Here is a 26,784-nt window from a genome sequence, read left to right as displayed (position 1 = left end):
TATGTTTCTAGAATACACAAAATGTCTTTGTACTTAAAGAAGATAATCCAATAAACATGAGCAATGTTAATTCTCACCAAAGAAGATTTGGGTGGAAATACAAAACAGAAGATGCCAAACGTATTTTGTCTTAAAGGAACTGAAAGGAAAATGATAGACTACCTACAACTGCAGAATTCCTAAAATCCAGACATTTCATCATATGACTTACCGATGAGGCTATAGTATAGTAAGAGATCTTATTGATTGCTTCTGGGAATCCAAAATAGCATAGCTGTTTTTGGAGAAAGTTTGATAGCTTTTCCAATTGATGATGATGAGGAGGATGAGGAGGAAGAAGGATCTGTGAGGGTACCTGCTGCAGTATACATGTGGGGGTCAGAGTACAACACTGAGGAGTTATTTTTCTCTTGTTCACCTTTATATAACTTCTGGGCTTGAACTCAGGTCCTGAGGCTTTGTGGCAATCACCTTTATCCACTGAAACATTTCCATGGTTGGAGTAGTTTGTGACAGAGCTCTTACTTTACTCATGAAGTTTTGACAAAGCTAAAGTGATCACAGTTTCCCCCCACTCTTCCTGTTCTTTCTTCCTGACTCCCATCTACCCCATCCCCTTCCACTCCTCCTCCTTTTCCATTCGGAAAGAGGCAGGCCTCCCATGGTCTTAAACCTAGCATGGTGTATCAAGTTGATGTAGAACCCCCTGTATAAAGACTTGGCGTGGTAATCTAGCTTGGCAACAGATTCCCCAAGCCAGCTGAGATCTCACTGCTAGGAGCCTTACAAACAGATCAAGTTACACAACTGTCACACAAGTAGAGGGCCTAGGTCAGTCCCATGCCACCTCCCCAGAGTGAATGTGCTCCCAAGAGCTCAGGTCAACTGTCTCTGTGGGCTCCTCTGTCGTGACCTTGATTCCCCTGGCTTGTATAATCCCTCCTCCCTTTCTTCAAGATGACTCCCAGAGGTCGGCCAAGTGCTTGGATGTGAATCTTTGCATTTGCTTGCATCCGTTACTATATAAAGGCTCTCTTGACGATTAGGATAGTCACCAGTTTGATTAGAGGAGATGGCCAGTTTAGGGACCGTCTCCACTATTTGAGGGGTCTTAGCTGAGATCATCCTTGTGGATTATTGGGAGTTTCCCTGTTACCAGGTTTTGTCCTAGCCCTCCCTCCTGCCCCCAAACCATCTCCTGCACCCAGCCTTTCCAACCCACTTCCTCAAGTTCCCATCCCCATCCCTCTCATTCCCACCTCTGGTTTACCCAGGAGATCTCTTCTATTTCTGCTTCCCAGGGAAATCCATGCTTTTCTTCTTAGGCCTTCTTTGTTATCTAGCCTCTCTGGGGCTGTAGATTGTAGGTTATCCTGTCCTTTTACTCCTAATATTCACTTATAAGTGAATGTTCATCTTTCTGGATCTGGGTTACCTCAATCAGGATTATTTTTTTCTAATTCTAGTCATTTGCCTAAAAAATTCATGAGAGGGCTGATCTCCAAAATATATAAAGAACTAAAATAAAACTGGACATAAAAATACCAAATAATCCAATTAAAAATGGGGTACAGATCTAAACAGAGAATTCTCAACAGAAGAATCTCAAATGGTCAAAGTACACTTAAAAAACTGTTCAACATCCTTAGTCATCAGGGAAATGGAGATCAAAATGACTCCGAGACACCATCTTACACCTCTCAGAATGGCTAAGATCAAAAACACTGATGACAGCTTGTGCTGGAGAGGATGTTGAGTAAGGGGATGCTTCTCCACTTCTGGTGAAAGTACAAACACTTTGAAAATCAGTATGGTGGTTTCTCAGAAAAATGGGAATCAATCTACCTCAAGACCCAGCTATATCAATTTTAGGCATATACCCAAAGGATGCTCAATCATACCACAAGACACTTGATCAATTATGTTCATAGCAACATTATTCATAATAGCCAGAACCTAGAAACAACCTAGATGCCCCTCAACCAAAGAATAGATAAAGAAAATGTGATACATTTAGACAATAGAGGATTACTCAGCTGTACAAGAATAATAAATGCATATTTCTAAGAAGAAAAAAAAACAGTTTGAAAAGGATACATGCTCCAGAGTTTCAGGATTTAAAGATATACTCTAGAAAAAGCAATACTAAAGATCCATTGCTTAGCGGGAGTTAGGGAAGGAAACAAGATTCAATAAAAACGGGTTTTGTTTTTAAATTGTTGAGATGTCCTGTGAGATGCTGTACTGGTAGATACATGCACATGTAATAGTCAATACCTCTAGAACCGCACAACACAGAGTGGACCTTCACCTCAGCCATGTGGTCTTATTAAAGACAGGGTTTAAACATTTGTCTTATAGTTGCTCCATGCAAATACTACTGTCAATTCAGCCAGACAAGGGTCCCTCTTCCTCTGGCTTACAAATTTACTCTGTTGGCTCCCCACTGACTGTTGAATACTTTGGGGGTGGGACTCTGATGTATACATCTTTGCATTCCTATTGGTTTCTTCTTGGGGTTTATAAACGGTTGATTGAATTAATGTTATCAATGTTAGACATTCATTTTCCAGTTAAGGGAAAATTTGAAGACTATGTCAATTTGACTAAATGGAAAAGAAAAGTTATTTGTCATAGAAGTCACATGATGAAAAGGGATGATGTGTTTCCCCCCATCTGCTATTATTGTGGTCTCACTATTTGTGGTTGATAAAGCATGTTGGGTAATGCCTTCTGTGTGTGAGCCATTATTGCAATAATTAATAACAATGGCAGCTCAGTTGATAGGAACTTGGCAGTGTGTCTCCTTATCTTCAGAGCTCCAAACAGTTTGGAATTTGGCTCTTTGTAAAATCATTTAATAGGAAAGTGTGTGTTTAGAATCTGTTCCCAGCACAAAGCCTGACCCTTATCTCTAAAGTCCTTAATGAGAAAGCACCTGACAAATTGACTGGCGCCCTCCACCCCTCCACAGAATTCCCCTTCCTGCCAAACAGGTTTCTATCGGGCTCCAGTAAGAGCTGAAAAGCGCTTGAATGGCAAGTAGTGTGAAGCCCGTGTTTAAAGCACCAGAAAGCTTTCTTCAAAAGGTGACTTTGCAAAGTAACATTAATTGATTGAAAGAGGGTGGGAAATTAACCAACCCTTTTATTCATTGTGCCAATTGGATATTTGTTAAGTCTTACTTGAATGAATGGACTGGCGGTTTTAGTACTTCACAGCTGCCCAGAAAGGAATCATCAGAATGGTTGTGTGTGGTTTGGTTTAATGATGCATAGTTGCATAAAGCAACAATGCAAATAAACAAAAATTAAATGCATTAGTAGTACTCACCAATAGTCCTCAATTCTATTCATGAATCTCCTAAGTAGACTTTACTATTTATTTGTCAGTTTAACAAGTACCCAATGAATATTTAAGGCATGTAGGAAAACCATTGTGACAAAAACACCAAAAACTGCAGATGAAAATATCTGACTCTATTCCACTGGAAATAAAAGAAAAAATAAAAATTTTAAGTTAATAAGAACTCTACAAAATGGGCCTAGAAAAATTGTAATAGTAACCTCTACTGTCCTTATAAATAGTTTTTTCATATTAATATTTTTATTTTAGGAAATGATAATTTCAAACTATGGCCCTATAGCCCTCTGGCCCTCTGGTTCTCTGGCCCTCTGGCCCTCTGGCCTTATGGCCCTATGGCCCTATGGCCCTATGGCTCTATGGGAATCCAGGCGAAAACCTAGAAGCAGGAATTGAAGCAGAGGCCATGGAGGGATGCTGCTTATTGGCTTGTTCCCCATGGCTTTGTTCCTTTCTTATACAGCCCAGAACCGCCCACCTATGGGTGGCACCACACTTCCTGGACTGATGACCCCCCCCACCCCCCGCACACACATACCAATCATAATTTTTAAAATACTCCCACCGACTTGCCTACAGGTCGGTCTAAAGGAGGCAATCTTTTTTTTTTTTTTCAGTTGAGGTTCCCTCTCCCAGATGATCCGTCCTACTGTATTTCAAATTAACAAAGCAACCCTACCCAGCATGCCACAATTCCTTCCACACACCACCTGCTTCCTGCGGGGCCAGCTGCATCGATTCCACCTGCCAAAGTCTGCGCCCCTTGACGGGTAATTCCATTTTCACAGAGCTTCCCTCTGATGTTAGGTGATGAGAAGCCCAGCCTCACCGACATAATGGTAAAGCATCATCAAGGAGAGCAAGGCCAGGCTCTTTCCTCGCCCCTGCACAAAGCCAAATGGCAGTTCCTCTTCTGTGAGTTTTCTAACACAGTGATCCCCATTGGCTTTCGTGGACCTTTGGACTCGGGCTCGTGGGCTCCAGTACAGCCTGGCTCTGGCCTCCCAGGTGCTCTAGGGACCGATGTCTTCAAAGCCAGTCTGCTCACACCTGTGCTGCACCAACGACGAGGCTGGCCTATGCTGACGGTGGCTGAGGAGTCCCCAGCCTGCAAGTCTGGGCCTTTCCTTTACATTCTATTTGCAGATGGATGATCCTTCTAGCTTTGTGGTTGTGTTCTCTCCTACGTGGGGCAAGTCTTTGTTCCCCTTAGAGTTCCACTCTGCTCCAGTGGGGAAGTTCAGTCATGGAAGGTTTTAGACCAGAAAATGTAACTGACACATTGAAGGGGGGTTTTAGTGATTTTACCAAAGTTCTCACCTGAGAAATCGACTTGATTTGGTCCTGGCTTACAGGACCCAAAGCAAACTCGTGTGTTTATGGTCAATTGAATCTCAACAAAATGTTGCAAAATCATTCTTAAAAGCAACATATTTAGCTATGGTGGTGCACGCCTTTAATCCCAGCACTCAGAGGCGGGCAGACCTCAGTGAGTTCGAGGCTAGCCTGGTCTATAAGAGCTATAAAATTCCAGGACATTTTTTTTTTCCCAACAAGAAATGATTCTGGGGTAATTTGGTATTCACATGTGAAAAAACAAGTTCCGGTGACTATGGAAACACCAACAATAAAATTCATTCAGAATGCAACATTAAAGGTATGAAATATCATATGCAAATTCCAAGAAAAGGACATGGGCACACGTTGTTGTGACTGGATCAGGCAAAACTTTGTGTTAGGACATTAAAGCCTAACAGCTCTATCACCATGCGCCAGCATGCTTCAGAGACCCCGTCAAGGAGAGTAAGGCAAGATGGCTAGAAGAAGAAAATACTGGCACGTTCATGTGCCTGATGAAGAACTCACACCCAAGACATACAAAGGACTACAAACACCAGCAAAAGGTTAACCCAATTTAAAGCCGGAGAAACAATTTATCTAGACCTCCTCTATGAGGTACACGAACGGCCAATAGGTCCATGGAGACCCCTGTGCGCCACATGTTAGGGGAATGCAGATGTGGTCCACACACCACATCGAGCAAACCTGGTTTAGTTAAAAAAGTGGAAAAAGAGGATAGAGAGATGGCTCAGTGGTTAAGAACATTGCCTGTTCTTCCAAAGGTCCTGAGATAGATTCTTGGCAATCACATAACGGCTCACAACTATCTATAATGAGGTCTAGTGCAGACATATACACAGACATGGGAAGACAGGGGAATAAATAGGCTGGGAAAGATATCAGAGAAACAGGATAGGGTGGTCATATGGGCCATAGGGCCATAGGGCCATAGAGCCATAGGGCAGGAACCTGGAGGCAGGAACTGAAGCACAGGCCTTACTCTTACAATCATGCTCTTACTGGCCTGCTCATCCTGCCTTCTTATGTGCCCTAGGACTACCTGTCCAGGTCTCACAACACCAACAATAGGTTGCCCCCACACATCAATCTCTAATTAAGAAAATGCCCTAAAGACTTATCCATAAGCAAATCTTATCAGGCAATTTTTAAATTAATTCCATTTTCCCAAATAACCCTAGCTTGTGTTAAGTTGACATAAAACTAGTTATCACAAAGGTCAAGGCTATTTTGGGTAGAGATATTATCCCTGAAAGAAGAAGTGTTGGCTCAGGACCCCCAAAACCAGGTTCTCAGACCATGTTCTCAGCACAAAGAAGATTTATTTTCTCCAGAGGGACAAAGGGCATAAAATAAGAGAAAAAGACAGGAGATAGAGGTTGAGGGAAAAGGGGAAGGGAATAAGAGAAAGGGGCAGGGGTGTTGTTAGGAGAGGGAGGAAGGATGCACATGTGTGCGTGCACACAAAAGGACTGCTCTGCACAGAGAGGAAACAGATGTGTGTGCACACACAGGGACTGCTCTGCATAGAGAGGAGACAGATGTGTGTGCACACACAAGGACTGCTATGCCTTGTTTTTTCACTTTTATTCTTTCTACTCTTTACTCTTTGTTCTTTTGTTCTTGGGGGAAGCTGTGCCACCCAGCTCCTAAATACATCACACGAAGGTTTACACATTTTTTATTTTTCATAAATGCCTCACCTTAGCTTGGCTTGTTGCTAGCCATCTTTTCTTAACTTAATTTATCCCATCTATCTTTGCCTCTGGGTTTTTACCTTTCTCTTACTTCTGTATATCTTATTTATCTTTTTATTCCGTGTCTGGCTGAGTGCCTAGGTGGCTGGGTACCTGGTCCCTGATGTCCTTCTACTTCTGCTTCTTTTCTTCCAGATTTCTCCTTCTATATCTACTATCTGCCTGGAAGCCCCACCTATTATTTCTCTTGTTTCACTACTGACTATTCAACTCTTTATTAGACCATCAGGTGTTTTAGACCAGCAAAGAATTACAGTTTCACAGAGCTCAACAAATGCAACATAAACAAAAGCAACACATCATAAAACAATATTCTATAACAGGTTCACTCTAATTGAGTTAGCGATTGCATAGCTCTTTACAATTGTTAGTATGCTGAACTTTAACGGCGCTTTGCTTGAGGGCTCTGATATAGAATTTGTGTACATTTCAAGCCCAGGTGGCCATTGTTGATGCTCTGTTTGTTCTTACAAAAGATGTTGATGGTACCAGTTGAGAGCCAGACAAATGTGCTTCTCTGACTTCACAGGCAGGAAAAACCCTTTGTCAGTGATGTGGACAAATGACTTACCTTCAGTCTTATTTAACTCCATGGACCCATTAATTTTTTATGACTTAAAAAGCAAAACAAGTTAAATCGGCTCTGTGTCAGTTCTTTGATGATTCCTTTGTCACAGAGGGGACTTGCAGATAATTGAAAAGGGATGGAACATAATGAGTTTTCCTTGCATGTTTCTTCTCATCACTAATTCCACTGATGGCCTCCAGGGAACATAAAGAGCCTCTCATCTCACTCTTCAGTGGTATGAAAAGGCCTACCTCTGGCACCTGGAGCTTGGTGCTGCCCTTTCCAAACTGGATGGGCTGGTGTAGAGTCAGCAAGAGAAGGGATTTGTTTGCTGGCCTCTTCTCTCCACAAAAGCTCTAATCCAATTAAATGTACTCTGGTGCTGTGCTCCATCATTATCTTCCCCACACTCATCTTGCATTGCACCTGTGCTCTGCGGCTCTCCCGCACGGAGAGAACACTTAGATCAAAAAAGACTCAAATTCTATGTTCGCCTCAGCCGTTATCATTGTTCTTAAAATGTTGCTTATCCCATTGGCTAACCTAATATTCAATTACTATACAGTTTTGCCATTCAGCTCTACAATAAATGCTTTAAAACATTTAAACAATGTATCTCCTTCAGTTTTTACATCCTGAAATCCTATAGTTTCCAATGACCACACTATAAATGAATTCACAAATGCTTATCTGTACAAATAAAATTGTAACAATGGATACACTCAAATTTATAATTAGATAACTTTGTAGATTAGGGGGTTCTCATTAGAATAATAATTAATCATCTGCTGATATGGGACAGAAGATTCTGGTAACTGTGATGTTTTTCCAGAAGGCAATGGTAGTTTACGCCTTTAATCCCAGCACTTAAGAGGCAGAGGCAGAGGCAGGTGGATCTCTGTAAGTTCTAGGCCAACCTGGTCTACAGAGCAAGGTCTAGGACAACCAGGGCTACACAGAAAAAACCTGTCCACAAAAACTAAAATCCAAAAATGAAACCAAAACAAACAACAACAACACACAGAAGTCATCAAGAGTGTAAACAAAAACTTCTGGAACATAGGAGCACAAAAAGGGTTAATACAAAATGCATGTGCATATAACATACTTGGCACAGGCTCTGTTTTTCCTTACAAAGTGAACAGTGAGAGAGCAGAACTATGGGGAGCTGTGTTAGAGCCGGAAGCCGAAAATCAGCAGTGCCCACTTGGATTCATTTGAAATTTTGATACTTTGCTCAGCATGAATTCTGTTCACGATAGTTTTTAGAATTTTCACAAAATATAATTTCATTGATACTCCTTAGTTTTGTACCTAGATTGAGTGCCAGTCACTTGTCTTTTATCCTAGCCCCAGCCTAGAATGTTAAAGCAGAAGTACTTATTATGTGGCTGGTATAATTTAGGGGAAAAAAGTTAAATTTACATCTTAATGTGAAGCTGAGTCATTAAAGAAAAAAACTCTCAAAAATCCAATCTATTATCTCTAATAAGGGAGTAAAGATGTATTTTAGAAAGATTTCTATCAGATAAAATTTAAACAGCCTTTAGAAATGCTTTTAGCTATAATGACACATTCATTCCAGAGGTTTTAAAATTTAAATTAGGTGTTTTATTTTGTTGGTTTTTTTTCCTATACAAAATGTGATCTGAAGGAAAGCAGTGTGGACCTTCTTTCCAAGTCTATGTGCTAACATCTAGTTTCCAGAGGCCAGTTTCTTTAATCATTTTTTTTTTTAAATTTTGAGTGAGGGAGACATTATGGGGCTAGCAAGAAACCTGGCACTAGAGAAATCCCCAGGAATCCACAAAAATGACCACAGCTAAGACCCTAAGCAATAACAAAGAGGGTACCCAAACTGGCTTTACCCTGTAGTCAGACTGATGAATATCTTAAATATCACCATCGAACCTTCATCCAGCAACTGATGGAAACAGAGGCAGAGACCTGCCTCAGAGCATTGGACTGAGCTCCCAAAGTCGAGCTGAAGAGTGGAGGAGTGAGAATATGAGCAAGGAGGTCAAGACCATGATAGGTTCACCCACTGAAACAGTCTACCTGAACTAATGGGTGCTCACTAACTCCAGCCGGACAGGAAAGGAAACAGCATAGGTTCAAACTAGTCCCTCTGAATGTAGGTGACAGCTATATGGCTGGTCAGACTTCAGGGCCACTGGCAGTGGTACCAGGATTTATCCCTACTGTTTTTACTGACTTTTTTGGAACCAATTGCTCAGCCTAGATATAGTAGGGAGGGTCTTGGACCTTCCCCAAAGCAATGTGCCTTACCCTCTCTGAAGAGTGGATAGGGATGGGAGGGTAGCTGAAGGGAATGGGAGGAAGGGAGGGAATGGGAACTGGGATTAAAAAAAAAGAGTTTATTTTCTTTAAAAATAAAATAAAATTATGTGGTTTCAAGAGATGCAGAAAGCCAGACACTCACCTTGGTATTCTTCCCTGACCTAAGTCCATTGTTTAAGTAAATAACAAGGAAGTAGATATTAGTTTATAAGTGATAACTGTCTAAATTTCTGTAGCATTTGTGTGACCGATACTTTAACAACCTGAAGGTGCAAATGCATCATTGTTCTAGAATGGCTTTTCTATTTAATGCTGGAACCAAACATGGTCTGTGCATGTGAGGTTAAAGTTCTGCCACTAGTACAGTTTTAGTTTAAGAATGACTTTTTTTTTTAATTGGAAGATGGGAGATTTGCTCTGGTAGAGTGTTTGCTTTACATACATAATTACATTCTTGAATGACATTTTTAAAGACTTTGTACTTTTCAATTTTTATCTTATTTTATTTTTATAAGCAAATGTCCAGTCCCCTCTAATTAAATTTCCATTGATCAACCTAACTGTAAATAACAATAAATATGCCTGTAATGATATCTGACAGAGAAAAAAAATGGGCGAAAGGGACATGTCAGCAAAATGTTTATAGAGCAGTGGTTTTCACCATGTGTGGCCCGGCCCCTTCGATAATCACATATCAGATATCCTGTATAGCAGTTACTTACATTGCGATTCACAACAGTAGCAAAACTACAGTTATGAAGTACAACAAAATAATCTTGTGGTTATGGTCAGCACAACACGAGCTGTTTTAATGGGTCACAGCTTTAGGAAGGTGGAGAACCACCACACAGAGGGAGAATGGAGAATGAAAACTGTGGCTATTATCTGAAGAGAGAAATCAAAACTTCCTTTGCTGTCTCACTCTCCTGTTTCTTCCTTCCCTCTCCTTGCTTAGAACAACTGGGAAGGTGCTTTCATGCTCTATCATATAATTGCTTTAATTAATCTGCTCGTAGGTGGATAATTATCCTCATTCTGGCTACATTTTTTCTCTGTATGTCACATCTATTCACTTTTATTGACATGTATAGACAACATTTGCATCAACAATTGTCTTAATTTAATTTAAAATCTCTTTCTTGTTCAAAGAACAAAAATGTGTAGGATGGTTGTCACCAAGTAATCATTTATGGAACCACCAGGCAGGCTAGGAAATGTAGCATTGTCAGAATTTTAGAAAGAACATTGTAGCCATGATCCTCTGCATGCATGCCCATTAGAGCTTCTTCCCTTTGTTATTCTGGCCCAGAGATGGCTGAATAACATGGCACAATTTTTCATATTTGGAAGCTACATCGTTCTTCTTTGGTTCTCTTAATCTTGTCCACAACTGTTCATTGAACTGTCTTCAGTTGAACTACCTCTGTGTGCCATATGTTTTTCTGCCTGTAATTTGGCTGCTCTGAAACCCTTTTAGAATAGTTAATAGAGAGACAGGGGAGATGGCTCTGTCAGTAAAATTCTTGCCTTGCATACACGAGTCCCTGATTTAAAATGCCCTGAACATAAAAAGTCAGTCATGCTGGCTCTTGCCAATAATCCTAGCATTTGGGGAGCAGTTACAGGTGGGTCCCCCAGCTCACTAGCCAGCTAGCCTCGCCAAGTCAGTGAGCTGCCAGGCGTTCAGTGAGAGAGCCTGTCTCAGATTATGAGGTAGAAAACAATTGAAGAAGATACCGGACATTAATCCTCTGACCTTCACACACCCATTCAAATGCACACACTTGTATACACACAGGAATGCATATATGCCACACAGATGAATATTAGTTAATAGACAATTATTAATAGTCAAAGTAGAAGTTATTTTATCTCTACCGATTAATTATTCTTGCCATGACTTTAAACCTATTTGTATATATATTTATACCAACAAATTGAAGATGTTCTCTTTTGTTTCAAATGTGCATTTTTCAATAAATGGACAGTCAGTTTTGCTGAAAAATCTTTCTGCATTTATGAAGACACTTGATTTGTTTGCTTGATCTTGTTCATATTTTAGTTACATTAACTGATTTTTTTTTCTTTTGGAGACAGGCTCTCACTGTGCAGTGCTGGATGGTTTTGAACTTATTATGTAGATCATTCTGGCCTCAGATTCACAGAGATCTGCCTGCTTCTGCCTCTCAGTGCTAGGATTAAAGCTATGCACCATCATGACCCTCTCAATAATAATTTTTTAACTGTTTAATTTTTTGATCTCCTGAATATCATGTGTTTTTAGTATTTTTTCCATTTAAACTCTTGAGACTCTATGTTTCTTGTTTACATATATCTAAATTTATCTAATTTCTATGCAACATTTATTCATGATTTTTACTTTTATTTTGTTTTTTAGAGACAGGGTTTCTCTGTAGCTTTGGAGCCTGTTCTGGAACTAGCTCTTGTAGACCAGGCTGGCCTTGAACTCTCAGCGTTCTGCCTGCCTCTGCCTCCCAAGTGCTGGGATTAAAGGTATGCACCACCACTGCCTGGCTGACTTTTACTTCTTTCTTGAATTTCAAGTCAAATTTTGGAATAGAAATATAGAAGCAATAGAGAACAGTACCAGACTCATAAAACTGCTGTGTGTTGGAACTGTCTTTCAGAGACTTTTAAGCAACTACACTAATTTTATTCAGTTCTGAGGTTTCAATGTTAAAATTCAAAACCAAAACCATGAGATTCAACAGCAGATCAAAATTATAGATCTAGAAAATAAAAGCAAACAGAAATTACATAGAGGGGAAGGAAGCATCCAGTAGTTTCAGTGTGGTGTGCCCATGAATATTTTCATTTTACTATCGTATTAGGCTCTTGAGGTTCTTCAACTCTGTGGCTGGACCTTTTTTGAGAATATTTAAAGTTTATTTTCTTGCTATTATTTTTCATCATAGTTTTTTTTCTTTCTCTCCTCTCCCTAGATAGATATATTTCTCATCTCTCTAGATATGTATATTTCAGACTGTATGAATATTTTTTCTATTTTTTTTCTGCAGTGACTTGTTTTCTTTAGATTCCCTTTGATGCAGGCCTTTCCAGCTTGTCTCTAATGAACAGAGAGCTTTCATCTATGGCTAACATGGTATTCCACCCATTCTTTAATTCTTTGCTTTGTTGTCTCATCATTCTTACATACCATCCATGCAACTACCCATTTTAATATTGTTTGTTTTGTTATTTGCTCAATTTTGTTCTGACCTTTGTATATATCTCCACTATATGATTTTTTACTTTACCTAGCACTGACTTATTTCTCACCCCTTGTATCATACTTTTGTCTTTCTATTAGTTAGCTGATTTTCTGAGTCTTGTTTGTAAAATTTATCTCACCCTTAGTTGTCTATGAAATAAAAAGTAAACAACAATAACAACAACAACAACAAAATTTACTGCTACCAACAGAATAAAATCCAGACATTATTCTCCTGCATTTACTTTCTTGCCCCGTGATTTAAATATTTTCTCCAATAATGTTTTATTTTGTTTTTTATTCATTTTACATACCAACAGTTTCCCCTCCCTCCCTTCTTCCTGCTCTCTCCCAACTCCCCTCCCAACCCACTCCTGACCCACTGCTCAGAAAGGGTAAGGCCTCCCATGGGGAGCCAACAAAGTCTGGCATGCCTTCCTCAACCCCTGTGATTTTACATACTCAACATTAATAAAGGAAGTCCATAGTTTACATTGGGAGTCACTCTTTGTGCCGTGAGCTTTGCTAAGTGTCTAATGTGCTCACCAGTATTGCAGTATTTGTGCAGAATAATTTTATAGTTCCACTACACTCTAATGAATCTTCTGTCCCTTTCTAAGATCCTTGACAATCACTGATCATTTTATCATCTCCATAATTCTGCCTTTTCCAGGAAGTCATGGGATTGAACTCATAAATAGCACGTATATAATACATAGCCTTTTCTCATTTCTTTTAAATCGCAATACAATTTATGTTTTCTCCATGTTTTTTTATGTGGCTTGAGAGAATGTTTTTATTTTATTGTTAAATAATAATCCATCGAATGAATGTGTCAGTTGGTTATCTTCTGAAGGGTATGTTAATTGCTCCCCAAATTTAGAAGTTATGTAGAAACATTATTGACAGGTGTTGGAGAAGACATGGTCTTATTTCATTTCATAAATCTTAGGTAAACAGGCCTGAATTGTAAGAAACAAATTATCACTCAAACTGGCCAAACCATTTTTCACCCTGACCAACAAATATAAGTTCTTGTTGTTTCACATATTTGGCAGTTTGGTGATGTCAGAGTTTTGAGGTTGAGCCATTCAGATCATCATATAATGCTATCTCTTTCAATTCCGCCTATTTTTTCTTCTTTTGGAAATTGCCTGTTTTTAATTTTTTGAGACTTATTATCACAAAACAGGACCTTTAGCCTTATTTGTCAGTTTGCTGTAAGCTACTATCACCTTTCTGCTACAGACTTGCCTTCTCCATATTGTTTTCCCTTCCTTCTACTTCCCATCTTTAGAGCGGATACCCTAATTCAAAATTACATCTTTGTTGGATACTTAGAAGCTCTCTTGGATCTAAACAATGTAAACAAAAAATTCTGGTCAAGAGACATTATCCCCTTTTTTTTTGTTAAGATTTTTTTTTAATTTATTTATTTATTAAAGATTTCTGTCTCTTCCCCGCCACCGCCTCCCATTTCCCTCCCCCCCCAATCAAGTCCCCCTCCCTCCTCAGCCCGAAGAGCAATCAGAGTTCCCTGCCCTGTGGGAAGTCCAAGGAACCCCCACCTCCATCCAGATCTAGTAAGTTGAGCATCCAAACTGTCTAGGCTCCTACTCTTGTCTATAGAGTGAGTTCCGGGACAGCCAGGGCCACACAGACAAACCTTGCCTCGCAAAATAAAACAAACCAACAACATCTTAAGGAATCAACTTTGAACTTTTTGTTACAGATGAGATACATAGATATCCTGTTCTACAGTTCAGACAGATTTCATTTTCATCCTGTTGTACAAAAATAATTCATCAATATAAGAATAAAATATAATACACACACACAAAAGAGACATTATCCCTGGAAGCTCCTGGAAACATTTTCATTTTTCTCAAGATACAAAGAAAACTATGGTCATGATGCTCAATGATCTGTTTCGCTGCTTCTTGCTCATTTCTTCAGTCTGTTAGACAACAACCCCACTCATCTCTACTTCCTGCTCTTATTTCACTTACCTGAAGCACAATTAATAAAAACTCAGGGAGAGAAACTGGGATTCAACTTGAAGACCCGACAAACAGAGCAGCCAGCTACTGGCTCTTACCTCGACCTCAGTCTGAAATGGCGATCCTGTCTCCAAGAATCTCAGACTGAGACAGTGACTGAGAGTTGTTTCCTCCTATTTTATAAACCTCTTCTAGTTCTGGGATTAAAGGCATGGACTGCCCAGTTTCTATGGCAACTAGTGTGGCTTCTGGGCTTAAAGATGTGTGTTACCACTGCCTGGCTCAAGGCTGACTGACCAGTGTGGCTGTTTTATTCTCTTGATCCCCAGGTAAGCTTTATTTATTAGAGTACAATTGAAATGCTATTACAGTTGTCCTACCGAGAATCCAAAAAGGAACATCTTTTAACATGGGCTCACTTCCATTGAATCTAACATTTCTTCCACTGACTGTAGGCATTATTCTCCCTCTGACCTAGTTCATGCCACAGTTTTATATGGTTTATCCTGCTTATCCTTTCCACTACAAGCACAAATGTTTGGAAAACATCCCATCTGTTTACAAAAGATGTGGGGGTATTCAGTGATATACCACAGGCCTCATGGGAAAATGGTTGCCTGATATTTATTTTGATAATTTGATTGATGTAAGTCTGTTATGCTATACATTACTTTGGAAATTGTAAACATTTGTTTACTCATTTGTTTAAATTAAATGTATCTTTAGCAAGTGACATGATTCTGGATACCAAGCAGATGACTTATAAAAACTTGCTAAACAAACAAATGCTTTGTAGTAGCCGATGGTGAAATTGATTAGTCAAATATAAAAGCTAAGCATCTTTGAACTGTCTAGTGAGATACATCTAAATGGACGCTGAATAAAACAGGGAGGAATTAAGTCTGTGACATTAGATCCATAGCTTCTTTTGGTGTGTGCTCACACATAGAAGATCTGTAGAGTATTAACAGTTACTTGTGGGTACTTCAGAACTTTTACGAATGATTACAATCTTAAAAAAAAACCAAAAGTCTTACCTTCAATTATTTAGCAATATATTTTTTCTCTTATAATCCATGAGGTTTAAAATTTTTCCATTTACATGAAATATAAAATCTCTGAGTTTTATTGCCCTGTCTGTACTTATGTATCATTTCCTCCCTTAATAATGCTGACTCTCTACTTGTATAATCCTCAAGGTAGGAAAATACAGATGTATGTATGTCTATTAAAAAAACTGAGTGGGAAAAAAGAACCATGATCATCTTTTTAAACTTGCTCCCAAATGCCTCTTTCACACACTAAGGTTATTTTCATGGTTTGAGATTTTGGCTAGAACTCTGATAATATTGCGCCTGAGATTGTTTTTCATTTTTAACAAAGGATTTGCATTTCCTATGAGGTCTATAAAGTAACTAACATAGGCCCGACACCGACACCTTGAGGAAGCTTGTAAATTATTAACTTAGCAGGAGGAAATAAATGAGCTTTGGGATGGTTCCTCTCTTTGGGGATATGCACACTTAAATTCCAGAAGAGGCTGAGTCCTGGCATGGTCCACTAACAAGAGTGAATTCGTCTACGATTGTACATTCACACTCAGTACTTAATTCTCTGCTGAAACAGGGGAGGTGCAGATGCAGACAACCATTGACAAAGACTTTGGGGAGTTTTATAACTTATTTCAGAGGATGTTGACATTCATTTACTCGCTTCTTTGTACACATGGTTCAAAATTTGCAAAGAAGCAATGGACACTACTTTTTGTAGGACTTTGTCATATGGACACAAAGGGATTTGCTTAGCTAGCAAATAAAAGGATGTCCATGCACAATGGGCCAAGCACTGCAGGAGGAAAACGGGAGCGGGAGAATGTCCTGGGTCACGTAGCAGGGCTCCCATGATTTGGCCACATTGGAAAGGTAGATGCCTCAGTAGGCAGCACTCTGGGGCTTCCCCACCTTTCCCACTTTGACTGCAGCACCTCCAGTTCTGGATTTTCTGTGGTCTGAGCACTTTTCTTCTGATTCCCCTCAGAAGAAGTAGTCACTAGCATATTACGATGTTTTTTTTTTCTTTCTGACTGTGTCTTCTGCATAGGTTGCCCACTTTGTCATTTCTGTTCTTCACTAACTTACATTATAGTTATTTGTTTATTCTTGCTCAGTGAGTTGATTACATCCAATTTTGGAAAGAGCTTTCATGTCTTCTCTTATTCATATATCTGTGACTGGCAGATTCCTCTTCCAAGAATCATTTCTGTTCACAAGTCCTTAATAAATCTCATCTGGTCCTAATTTTGCTTTCTTTTAATATCCAGAATATTGAACACTAGAACCATACCATGTTTGTACTAGATGTGTATTGGCTGAACAAACATGCAAAATGGCAACATGGAAAAAACCCAGGTTATATCTGAAAGACTCTGAGAGTTTAGTTGTAGAAAACATACAGATTCTCATTTTGTGAATTTTATAAAATTTAGCCTTTGACTTAAAACAGTAGAAGAATAACTAGTGGAGTATTATAGAAAAGACCATGATCTCTGGGGTAAGTTATTCTAATTTCTTTTTAAATTTTTTCTTTTATGTGCAATGGTGTTTTGCCTGCACGTGTGTCTGTGTGGAATGTGTTGTATTCTCTAGAACTGTAGTTATAAGCAACTGTGAACTGCCATATGGATGCTGGGAACTGAACTGGGGTCCTCTGGAAGAACAGCCAGTGCTCTTAACCTCTGAGTCATCTCTCCAGCCCAAAGTTATTCTAATTTCCAAGAACTGCTTCACCTTAAAGCCAGACCAGTACTGAAAGTTGGACAAATGTTAGAGCTTTTAGATGTTACAGTTTCTATTTCTTCCTATTTCAACCGTTGAGTAAACTTCCCTGTGCATTTACCTACTCTGGGGGAAATGGCATTAAGCGAGACATGGCTTACAAGTTCCAAAACTTAAAATTCAGCAGAAAGAATTGTTCTTCTGCTCCAACACTGTAGCCTGTAGTGACAAGAGCCAATAATGAGAGTGCAAGGGAAAATAAAAGAGACAGAGAGATCCGTTTCCTCTGTAGGGGATTCTGAGCACACCCAATAGAGAAAGCGTTGCTTGAAGACTGTGTAGGAATTCAATAGTGGGAAATGAAGGCAGAGTATTGAAAAGCTCAGGGGACAGCATGGGGAAGTGTGGAGTCAGGAAATTGTAGGAAATGTTTGTGATGTAGTGGGATGCACATGGGGCTGAACATTAGCTTTAGCAGAGTCTGCAAGGAGGAAGAAACACGAGAAGTCTACTGCACCCCATTTGTAAAGTATATGTGACTTTATATGTAGTAGGAACATTGGTTTGAGACGGGAATAAAATGAGACAATTAGATTTGGGTTTAGATTTAACGTTGGTGACAGGATAGAAGGAGATAGAACATTTAGGAAACTACTATATGCTCCAGATAAACTCTTGTGATAGCTGGGTCTAGGATAATGGTGTAGAACTCAGATTTAAGCACTGAGGGTAAAAGATGCCCCAAGAATCAGCTGACAAAATTTAATGTTGCTTGGGGAGAGGAAATAAAGATAATCTATTTACCCAACCGCTGGCAATGGAGCCCAGGGCTTGCATGTCCTAGGCACATAAATGTCTCCTATTGAGCTATATCCCTGGTTCTAAAGTTCTTTAATAGGTAAAGAAGTAGTGGATGTCTTCAAAGCTTGAAACTGAAATGGTGTGAAGCTTGGTCGTTACTCAAAATATAACATAAAGTAGAGAATGTATTGCAGAAGAATTAGTGGAAGACTTTGGTATGTTTAATGGCTTCTAGATGTCCTTGATATCCATGGGATGCTGGGTTCAGAGTCCTTGACAGAAATCACAATTTGTGGATGCTTAAGTGCTTTGTGTAAAATGGCAAAGTAACGGCACTCAACCTCCTCATTCTCTTATTTTCTCATATACTTTAAGTCATCTCTAGATAATGTATTCTCCCTACTACATTATAAATAGTAGGTAAATGGATTCTAAACTTTCTTATGTAGGAAACAGCGAGCAAAATTTCTACACGCATTTATCATGTATGAAATGGTTTACCAAGTATTTTTTCTTCTTTGGTTGGTTGAAAACATGCGTATCGGGGGCACAACTATATAAATTACCTTTCCAATGCCTGTCAGCTACATATGGAATGCTGTTTTAAAGTAATTAAAGACATATGATTTGATGTGTCAATTAATCAGGGATGTATTTGGGAATCATCACTACAGAGTGATAATTAAGACATAAACCATGGGCGGCAAAGAGAGCAGATGAAATATCTTCATATAAAATCTGGCTGAAAAGGAGGTGTGGAAAAGTCAAATTCTAAAACTAGAGTGACATGGTACCAGGGAGCTATCAGAATAGTAAACAGCCTTTAGAGGGGCCAGATGCAGCGCGAAAAGGCAAATTTACTGGTCAAGTAGACATTAGTTCCCTAGACGGTTAGTGATAAATTGTAGATGAGGTTACATTGAAGAGTTAAAAATAGGAACTTGGAAGGATACAAGTAGCAGGGCAGGTGGTTCTTAGCATATGCTTTGAGTATTTGTTGATTTTCCCAAGGCATGACAGGATCGTCTCAGATAATAAAGTACTCATAGATCTCCTCTGACGATAGTGGAGAAGTGAGTGGCTGTGACAAACGGAACTAGTAGAACTCATTTGGAAAACAGAGAAGAGTGGATAAAAGCAGGCCAAAAGCAGCCTGGTCTCCAGAGGGAGTTCCAGAACAGGCTCCAAAGCTACAAAGAAACCCTGCCTCAAAAAAAAAAAAATCAAAACGCAAAACAGTAACAAAGAAAGAACCTAAACCAAGCCAGTGTAACATCCGTGGGCATCAGAAAACTCTGCCAGCAAAGAAAATCCTCTGACCACTCATTTTACAATGCAACAGCTTTGGTCACACATGGGGAGTATGCGCTGGGAGGAAAGCCAATCTGCAATAGCTTCATCTCCAAAGAAGGCCTAAGGAGGGGGCAAGCCGGGAGCTTAGACTCGGGGCTCTCATACTACTGTGATGGGACAATGGAAGGAAGGGTGGGCCTGGTGCCAATCCTGCAGAGAATCTAAGGGAAGGCTTGCCCTTGGCAGGAGCTTGGAGAAAGGGAAGATACAAAACAAGGGAGGGAGGGGTTTTAGTTTTGCTAAAACAGGTAAATATAAGTTTGTCTTGTTTTATCATCTAGGCACTGCGTGCTAGCTAGCTCACTTACTGATTTTGATCGCTCAGTATTGTTGTGAAATATTCCTTTAAATTGTGTGAACATGTGTCACTGTGACTGGTTTAATAAAGAGATGAATTGCCAACAGCTAGGCAGGAAGAGGTTTGGTGGGACTTCTGGGGACACAGAAGTCCTCTGGAAAGAAGAAAGGCGGAGTCACCAGCCAGACACACAGAAAGCAGGACATTCGGGAGACTGTAGATTAATAGAAATGGGCTAATTCGCATTACAAAAGCTATTTAGAAACAAGCCCAAGCTAAATCCAAGCTTTCATAATTAATAATAAGTCTCTGTGTTATTATTTGGGGCCTAGCAGTCTAAAAAAAGCCTGCTACACAGTATTAGGTTAAAAAAGTAGGCGATTATAAAACCACAGCACACAGCCTCCTACTGTTCAGCATTGCGGCTTACAGGGAAGCCTGCCTTATAGTATGGGGACCTATGACTCTCCTGCCAGCCTTAGAGGGAATCTGACTTCCGAGAAGCCTTTCCTGTCCTGACTTAGGAAGATAGTACATCAATAGTGGGAGAAAATTGAAATCACGAAAGGCTAAGGGGTGTCTGACTAAGCTGGTTACTTTAGATAAAGAGCCTGTGCCGAAATCATGAGTGAGCAGCAAGCCAGTGAAATTGGAATGAGGGAAAGCAATGCAATGAAAAGAAGATGTGGCTGTAAAACATCCGTAAGGTTGTGAGTAGAGATCTACCAGCCCTCAGCATCCCTCTAAATGCTGCTATGGGAAGAGTTCTGGGACCAGGGAGGGTGGAAAGTTGTTCAGGAGTTCCTGTTGGCATCTGATGGAAAACCTGTGAAAGGGCTGACAGAAATCATGAATGGGAACAGAAAATTCTTGGGTGAGAAGCAGTAGTGGACAAAGGAAACCAGAAAAGGGCAAAGAGGAGGGCAAGCGCTGGGAAAATGAAGGGCTGGATGCAGAAGGATGGGGCCAGCAGTGGTGTTAGTGCAGGGAAATGGTGATCTGAGTGGAGGACTGTGTTTACTCTTTAAGGCACTGTGAGGAATGCAGCACCAGTCCTAAGAAGAACTGGCTCCCTAAAACACTCCTTATTAGGTGGAAAGAGAAACCTGGACCTCCCAAACACTGGTGGGCGGTATACGTAATATACACTTTCTAATAGCCACGTTGCAAACCCAGCACAATGGGTTTTCATAATTTATATTGTTTAACGTAATATGTCGAAGACATTATCATTTCAAATTGTCATCGACAGAATCATCAATCTACTTTTGTTTCTCTTTTTCTCTTAGTAATTTTTTCAAGTCTTATGGTTTTTAGTTTACTTCAGTACTTCTTTATTTCGGTACTAAATTTTTATTATAAATATATGGCTTATAACCTGGCAAGATGGCTCAGTGGGTGGGGTGAAGCCCTTGCCATTGGAACATGAGGGCTTGAGAAGAGATCCCCAGAACTTAGGTCAGTCCAAATGCTGGGCAGGTGTGGTGGCCTCCTCTCTAGTCCTGGTGCTTGGTAAGCATGGGCAGGAGATGCCAAGATCAAGTTGGATAGCTAGAATATCCAAATATATGTATTTTGGATTCACGTATGACACTGTGCCTCAGTATTTAAAGTGGAGTACAGTTGTGCGTGACACCCTATGTCAATATATGTCCTCCACGGGCACAGAAACATGTGCACACAAGTGCACCTGTACATATAATTACACACATACATGCAAATATGCATCCACATAACATATATGTGTACATGCAAAAAGAAAAATTTATGACTTAAATTTAGATTTTATATAATTTATTGTCAAAAACCTGAAAGTCATTTTAACCATGTATCATTAAAAAGTTCCCAGTCATACAACTGCAGAACAAGGACTATGTACTCCCAGCTACCAGGTAACTGCTGGCATTTTACTAGGGAGGCTTGACTGTGCTTGGAGTTAATGTATTGTTTAACTAAAATTAGGAGGTAAGAATTGAACTCGACCCTTTGAAAAGCTATGAAGGTATGAGAACATGTACATCTGGTTGTCATTATGTCGGGAAGTGTTAGGAGAGGTGTGTGTATTTCTGTGGGTGTCATTTCTCCAATCTGTCCTGTAGAAAGTTTCTGCATATTCCCTCACACTCAAGTGAGTCATAAAACTAGTCCTTTCTTGTTAAAATGTCTATATCGTTAAAATGCAAATGATAATAACTAAAATTTCAAATTGTTCTATTTGCAAATTCTTTTTGCTCGACTGTTAAGAAGCTTCTTGGAATTATCTTCGATGTTCATTATTTCAAAAACCATTTGGCTTGTGTTGCCCCAATTAGCAAGCGCAGATAAAAAGGAACTGGTGAGCGGAGAGAGAAGCCCCTTGTTAGTGTGGCTTTGTGCGGCCTGCTCTACCTCCCCTGCAGACAGCTCATAATCAATTTGCACATAAAGTTGATTGAGCTCTATGGGAATATTTAGATGGAAGAAACTCTGTAAATGCCAGGTATTTATTGTCTTCATTATATTGTATAATGTGGTAATAACAGGAATGTTACAATTGATTTAATGGAGCCTTGCAATTTGAAGCAAGCTTTTAATGGCACTATTGCAAACTTCTTTCTTGAATTTTTATATAATTTCATGCATATTTTGCGTCTTTGAACATTATCATATTGCCACCGGACACTGAATAAATGTATTTTCTTTTAGAGGTTTAGCAACAGCGTTCTATGTACACACTTTACAAAGAACCATAGGACACACTGTAGGCTATTATGAAGTAAGAGTGGTTATATGATTAGTCTTTAGTGGTAAATAAGAGAGCTTAGAGACAGGAACTGAAGATGACACATTTGGTAACTAACTCTCCAAAGGCTGCATCGTCCCTCTGTCCCTCCTTCCCTCCTTCTCTCTATCCCTTCCTCTTTTCCTCTCTCCCTTACTAACTCTTAATCTCATGTTAAATGTTATGTCAGAGATAGCAAGACTATCCTGACCAGGAAATTCCCTTATACTTCAGTTATCCCTTTTAACTAGTCTCTCTTTCTCTGTGGTCAAAATCATCATTGGTCTCTAACGTTCAAACTATTGATTGAATTCACTTGTTCACAAATGATTTGAACAGGGATATCTGAGAACTATATACAGCGAATTTCTTTTCTTTTGGATTATGTCTGCCTCTGAGTTTGAATTCTATCATGCTTTTAATTCAGTCTGTTACAAAGGACAGTCTCCTGATGTGGGAAGTCCTTCTCTGTATATGTTGCTTTTATTGGCTAATGAATAAAGCTGGTTCAGCTGATGGCTCATCAGAGTAAAGCCAGGAGGGAAATCTGAACAGAGATATAGAGAGAAAGTAGGCATAAAAAGAGAGTCGCCACGTAGCAGTCGAAGCAGACAGATATCTTGGGAACTTACCTGTAGGCCATGGTCTTGTGGTGATACACAAATTAATAGAGATGGATTAATTTAAAATGTAAGAGTTGGCCAAGGATATGCCTAAGCTATTGGCCAAGAAGTCCTGTAATTAACATAGTTTCTGTGTGATTATTTCAACTAGGAAATGAAAGAACAATCTCTGTTTATAGTCTTCTGTCACTAAAAATGCATGTATAGAATAACTAGTTAGTGCTTATTTATTATTTGCCACATTGTTCATGCTGTCTTTTTAAATCACTTATTTTTTGTTGTATCTTCACTTTTTAAAACTAATTTTAGAAAAATTGTTGAGAGAATTTGTACTTACATTTCTATTTATGTGTTTGACTATTTCTTTAAGACATAAAGTAGGAAATGGAATCACAAGCTTTAAAGGGAGACATTTTTAAAAGACTTATATATATTTGGATAAAAGTATTTCTAGAGCTGTTACAACCGGTAAATGCTGCTTGATATGGAAAAAAGGTCTCCGCAGATATAACTAAATTGAGGAGCATGTGACTGAGGGTGGCTGTCTTGGATTATGTAGTTACACACTAGATGAAATTACACGTATCCTTGCGAGGGGAAGAAAGCCACATGGAGATGGGGAGACTAACGATGCTCCAGGGCTACTTTCACAGATGAAGCAGTCAGTTTTCTTAGCTCTTGAAAAGTAATGGGATAGATTCAACCCCATGACACCTGGACAAGGCTAAGGAAAAGACTTCTGTTCACAGTTTCCCAGGAAGCATGGTCCGGTTTGCTTTTTGGCTTTTGCTAAGTGAAACTCATTTTGGATCTTACCAATGAGATCCATTATGTGTTTATTTTTATTTTATTTATAAAATAATTTTTATTTTATTTATAAGAATGTTTGGCATGTATTTATGTATATGTACCACACACATGTCTGGTGCCTTTAGAGGTCATAAGAAGGTGTCAAATTCACTGGAAATGGAGTTACAGGTGGTTATGAATGCTTGGATCAAACTCATGAACCCAGGAAGAGCAGCAAGTGTTCTTATCTACAGAGCCATTTCTCAAGACCCCTAGAAACAAATATGTGTGCCTTTAATACATGAAATTTGTGATAAATTTTTATACCAGATATATGAATTAACATATAAGTTTAATAACAACTGATATAATTATTTCAGATCCTTCATTAGTGCCACCCAGTGATTTTATTAAAAAATAACTGATATTTTGCCTGGCAATCTTGTCTACTTCCCCTACCCAGGAGGATAGCTATATGTTTTTCTTTGGGTTCACCTTCTTATTTAGCTACTGAGCTCCCAAAGTCGCAATGAGGAACAGAAGGAGGGAGAAGATGAGCAAGGAAGTCAGGACCAAGAGGGGTGCACCCACCCACTGAGACAGTGGGGCTGATCTATTGGGAGCTCACCAAGCCCAGCTGGACTAAGACTGAAAAAGCAGGGGATAAAACCGGACTCTCTGAATATGGTGGACAATGAGGGCTGCTGAGAAGCCAAGGACAATGGCACTGGGTTTTGATCCTACTTCATGTTCTGGCTGTGTGGGAGCCTAGCCAGTTTGGATGTTCACCTTCCTAGACCAGGATGGACGGGGGAGGACTTTGGACTTTCCACAGGGCAAGGAACCCTGACTGCTCTTCAGACTTGAGAGGGAGGGGGAGAGGAGTGGGGGGAGAGGGAGAGGAGTGGGGGGGACGGGGAGAGGAGTGTGGGGGGGAGGAGTGGGAGGCTGGGAGGAGGCAGAAATTGTTTTTTTCTCAATAAAACAAAAAGAAAGTTAAAAAAAATAACTGATATATTTAAATGTTCCCTATTTTGTTCTAGGAAAACACATTTTTCCTATTAGTAGAAATTTTGTAGATTTTGAGTATTCTATTCTCTCTCTCTCTCTCTCTCTCTCTCTCTCTCTATATATATATATATATATATATATATATATATATATATATATCTTATAATGCATATAATGTTCAGAGATTCAGTAGTGTGTTTTCTTTTCAGCAATTTTCCTGGAGATGTACATAGAATTAAAAATTGAGTACCATAAAGATTGGAATGAGCTGGGCATTTAACAGGTTAACTTTTATACTATTATAGGAGAAACAAAATTTCATTCCTTACAAGAGGTTAGCTTAAAAACATAAGCATAAAGTTTCTCCCATATTACCTCATTCTTTGAAAAGCTCTTTTGTGAGCAGCTTCCTTCACTGTATGATTACAGATGATAAATAAATGGAAATACAAAATCCATGCCATCTCTCTAAAATATTGAAAAAAATTTTGTAGAATAGGATGAAAATATGCTTGCAACTGGTCTTTAAGATGTATATGCACTGACTGTAGGGGAAACTCAGTGGTTGAAGACCTGACTGCTCGTGCACCAGGACTGGAATTTGGGTCTTCTGAGCTCTTGGAAATGCTGAGATGTTCAATAGATCCCTAATAACTCTGGCCTCAGAAGGAGGAGCACAGGATTCCCACAGTAAGTTGGTTAGTGAGACAGCTACACAGGCAAGGTCTGGGTTTGACTGAGAGAGCCTGCACAATGAGTAAGGTAGAAGATCACTGAGGATGACTTCCACATCAGTTTTTCAGATGCTACCCATGTGTCCATACACATGCAAACATGCATACTCTCACACAGGAATTGAACAAAAAGGAAAGACCCTGGAATATTGAGGTATTTCTTACAAATCTATCTTCTCTGGTAAGCAACTGATATTTACTTTTCCCCATTCATTCATTTTTTTTTTTGAGACAAGGTTTTCAATATCCCAGGTTGGTCCCAAACTCATCCATGTAAGCACATGTGACTCAGAACGCCTCAAGTGATAGGATTACAGGAGTGTGTTATCTAACAAAACTAGTGTAGGTAGTGCTTGAAATAAAACTCAGGGCTTTGGATAGACTAGGGAAATACAAGCACTAAGCTATAACCCCATCCAGTTATTCAAACTGAAAATACCAGACATTCTCACTTTGTGTCTTAGAAGTATACAGAGGAGGAAAAGTTGACGTGCCATAGAGGAGTTATTGTGTCTCAATGAGACAGTTTCAGCAGATAATGCTTCTAGTCTTTGTTGATGGTAGGTAAATATCAGGGTCCCATAGAAAAAGTAAATGGGTGTTCCTTCCTAGAATATTCAAGAAGAACCACGGCATCTTTATTCCTAAAGATTCCTCATTCTTGGGTTACATAGTGAGCTCCTAGAAATAACCAAAATGGATGAAATAAATTTGCCCCACTCTAAAGGCTAGGGAGAGAATCTAGTACCTGACCATTTACTCTAGTGTGTCTCTGTCTCTGTGTTCTATATGGTAAATCTTACTCAACGGTGACAAAAGGCAACTCAAATTAGTAAGTACGTTTTTTTTTTCCTTTATAATCAATTTTTTTTCTTCATGCCACTGGTTCTTAAAAACAAGATGACTCTTTTGATGGTTGACTAATTGTCTTTATTTCAAATCTTATAAGAATGTATTTCCAAGGTACGCGCGTCATCTGTGCACACAAAAAAATGAGCTTCCAATATAACAGTGTGCATAGAACGTGTGAATATATTTGCATAATTTTATATCTATGCTT

Source organism: Microtus pennsylvanicus, chromosome 21 (genome assembly GCF_037038515.1).
Source record: "Microtus pennsylvanicus isolate mMicPen1 chromosome 21, mMicPen1.hap1, whole genome shotgun sequence".
NCBI classification, from domain to species: Eukaryota; Metazoa; Chordata; class Mammalia; order Rodentia; family Cricetidae; genus Microtus; species Microtus pennsylvanicus.
Note: the sequence above shows the minus strand (reverse complement) of the source record.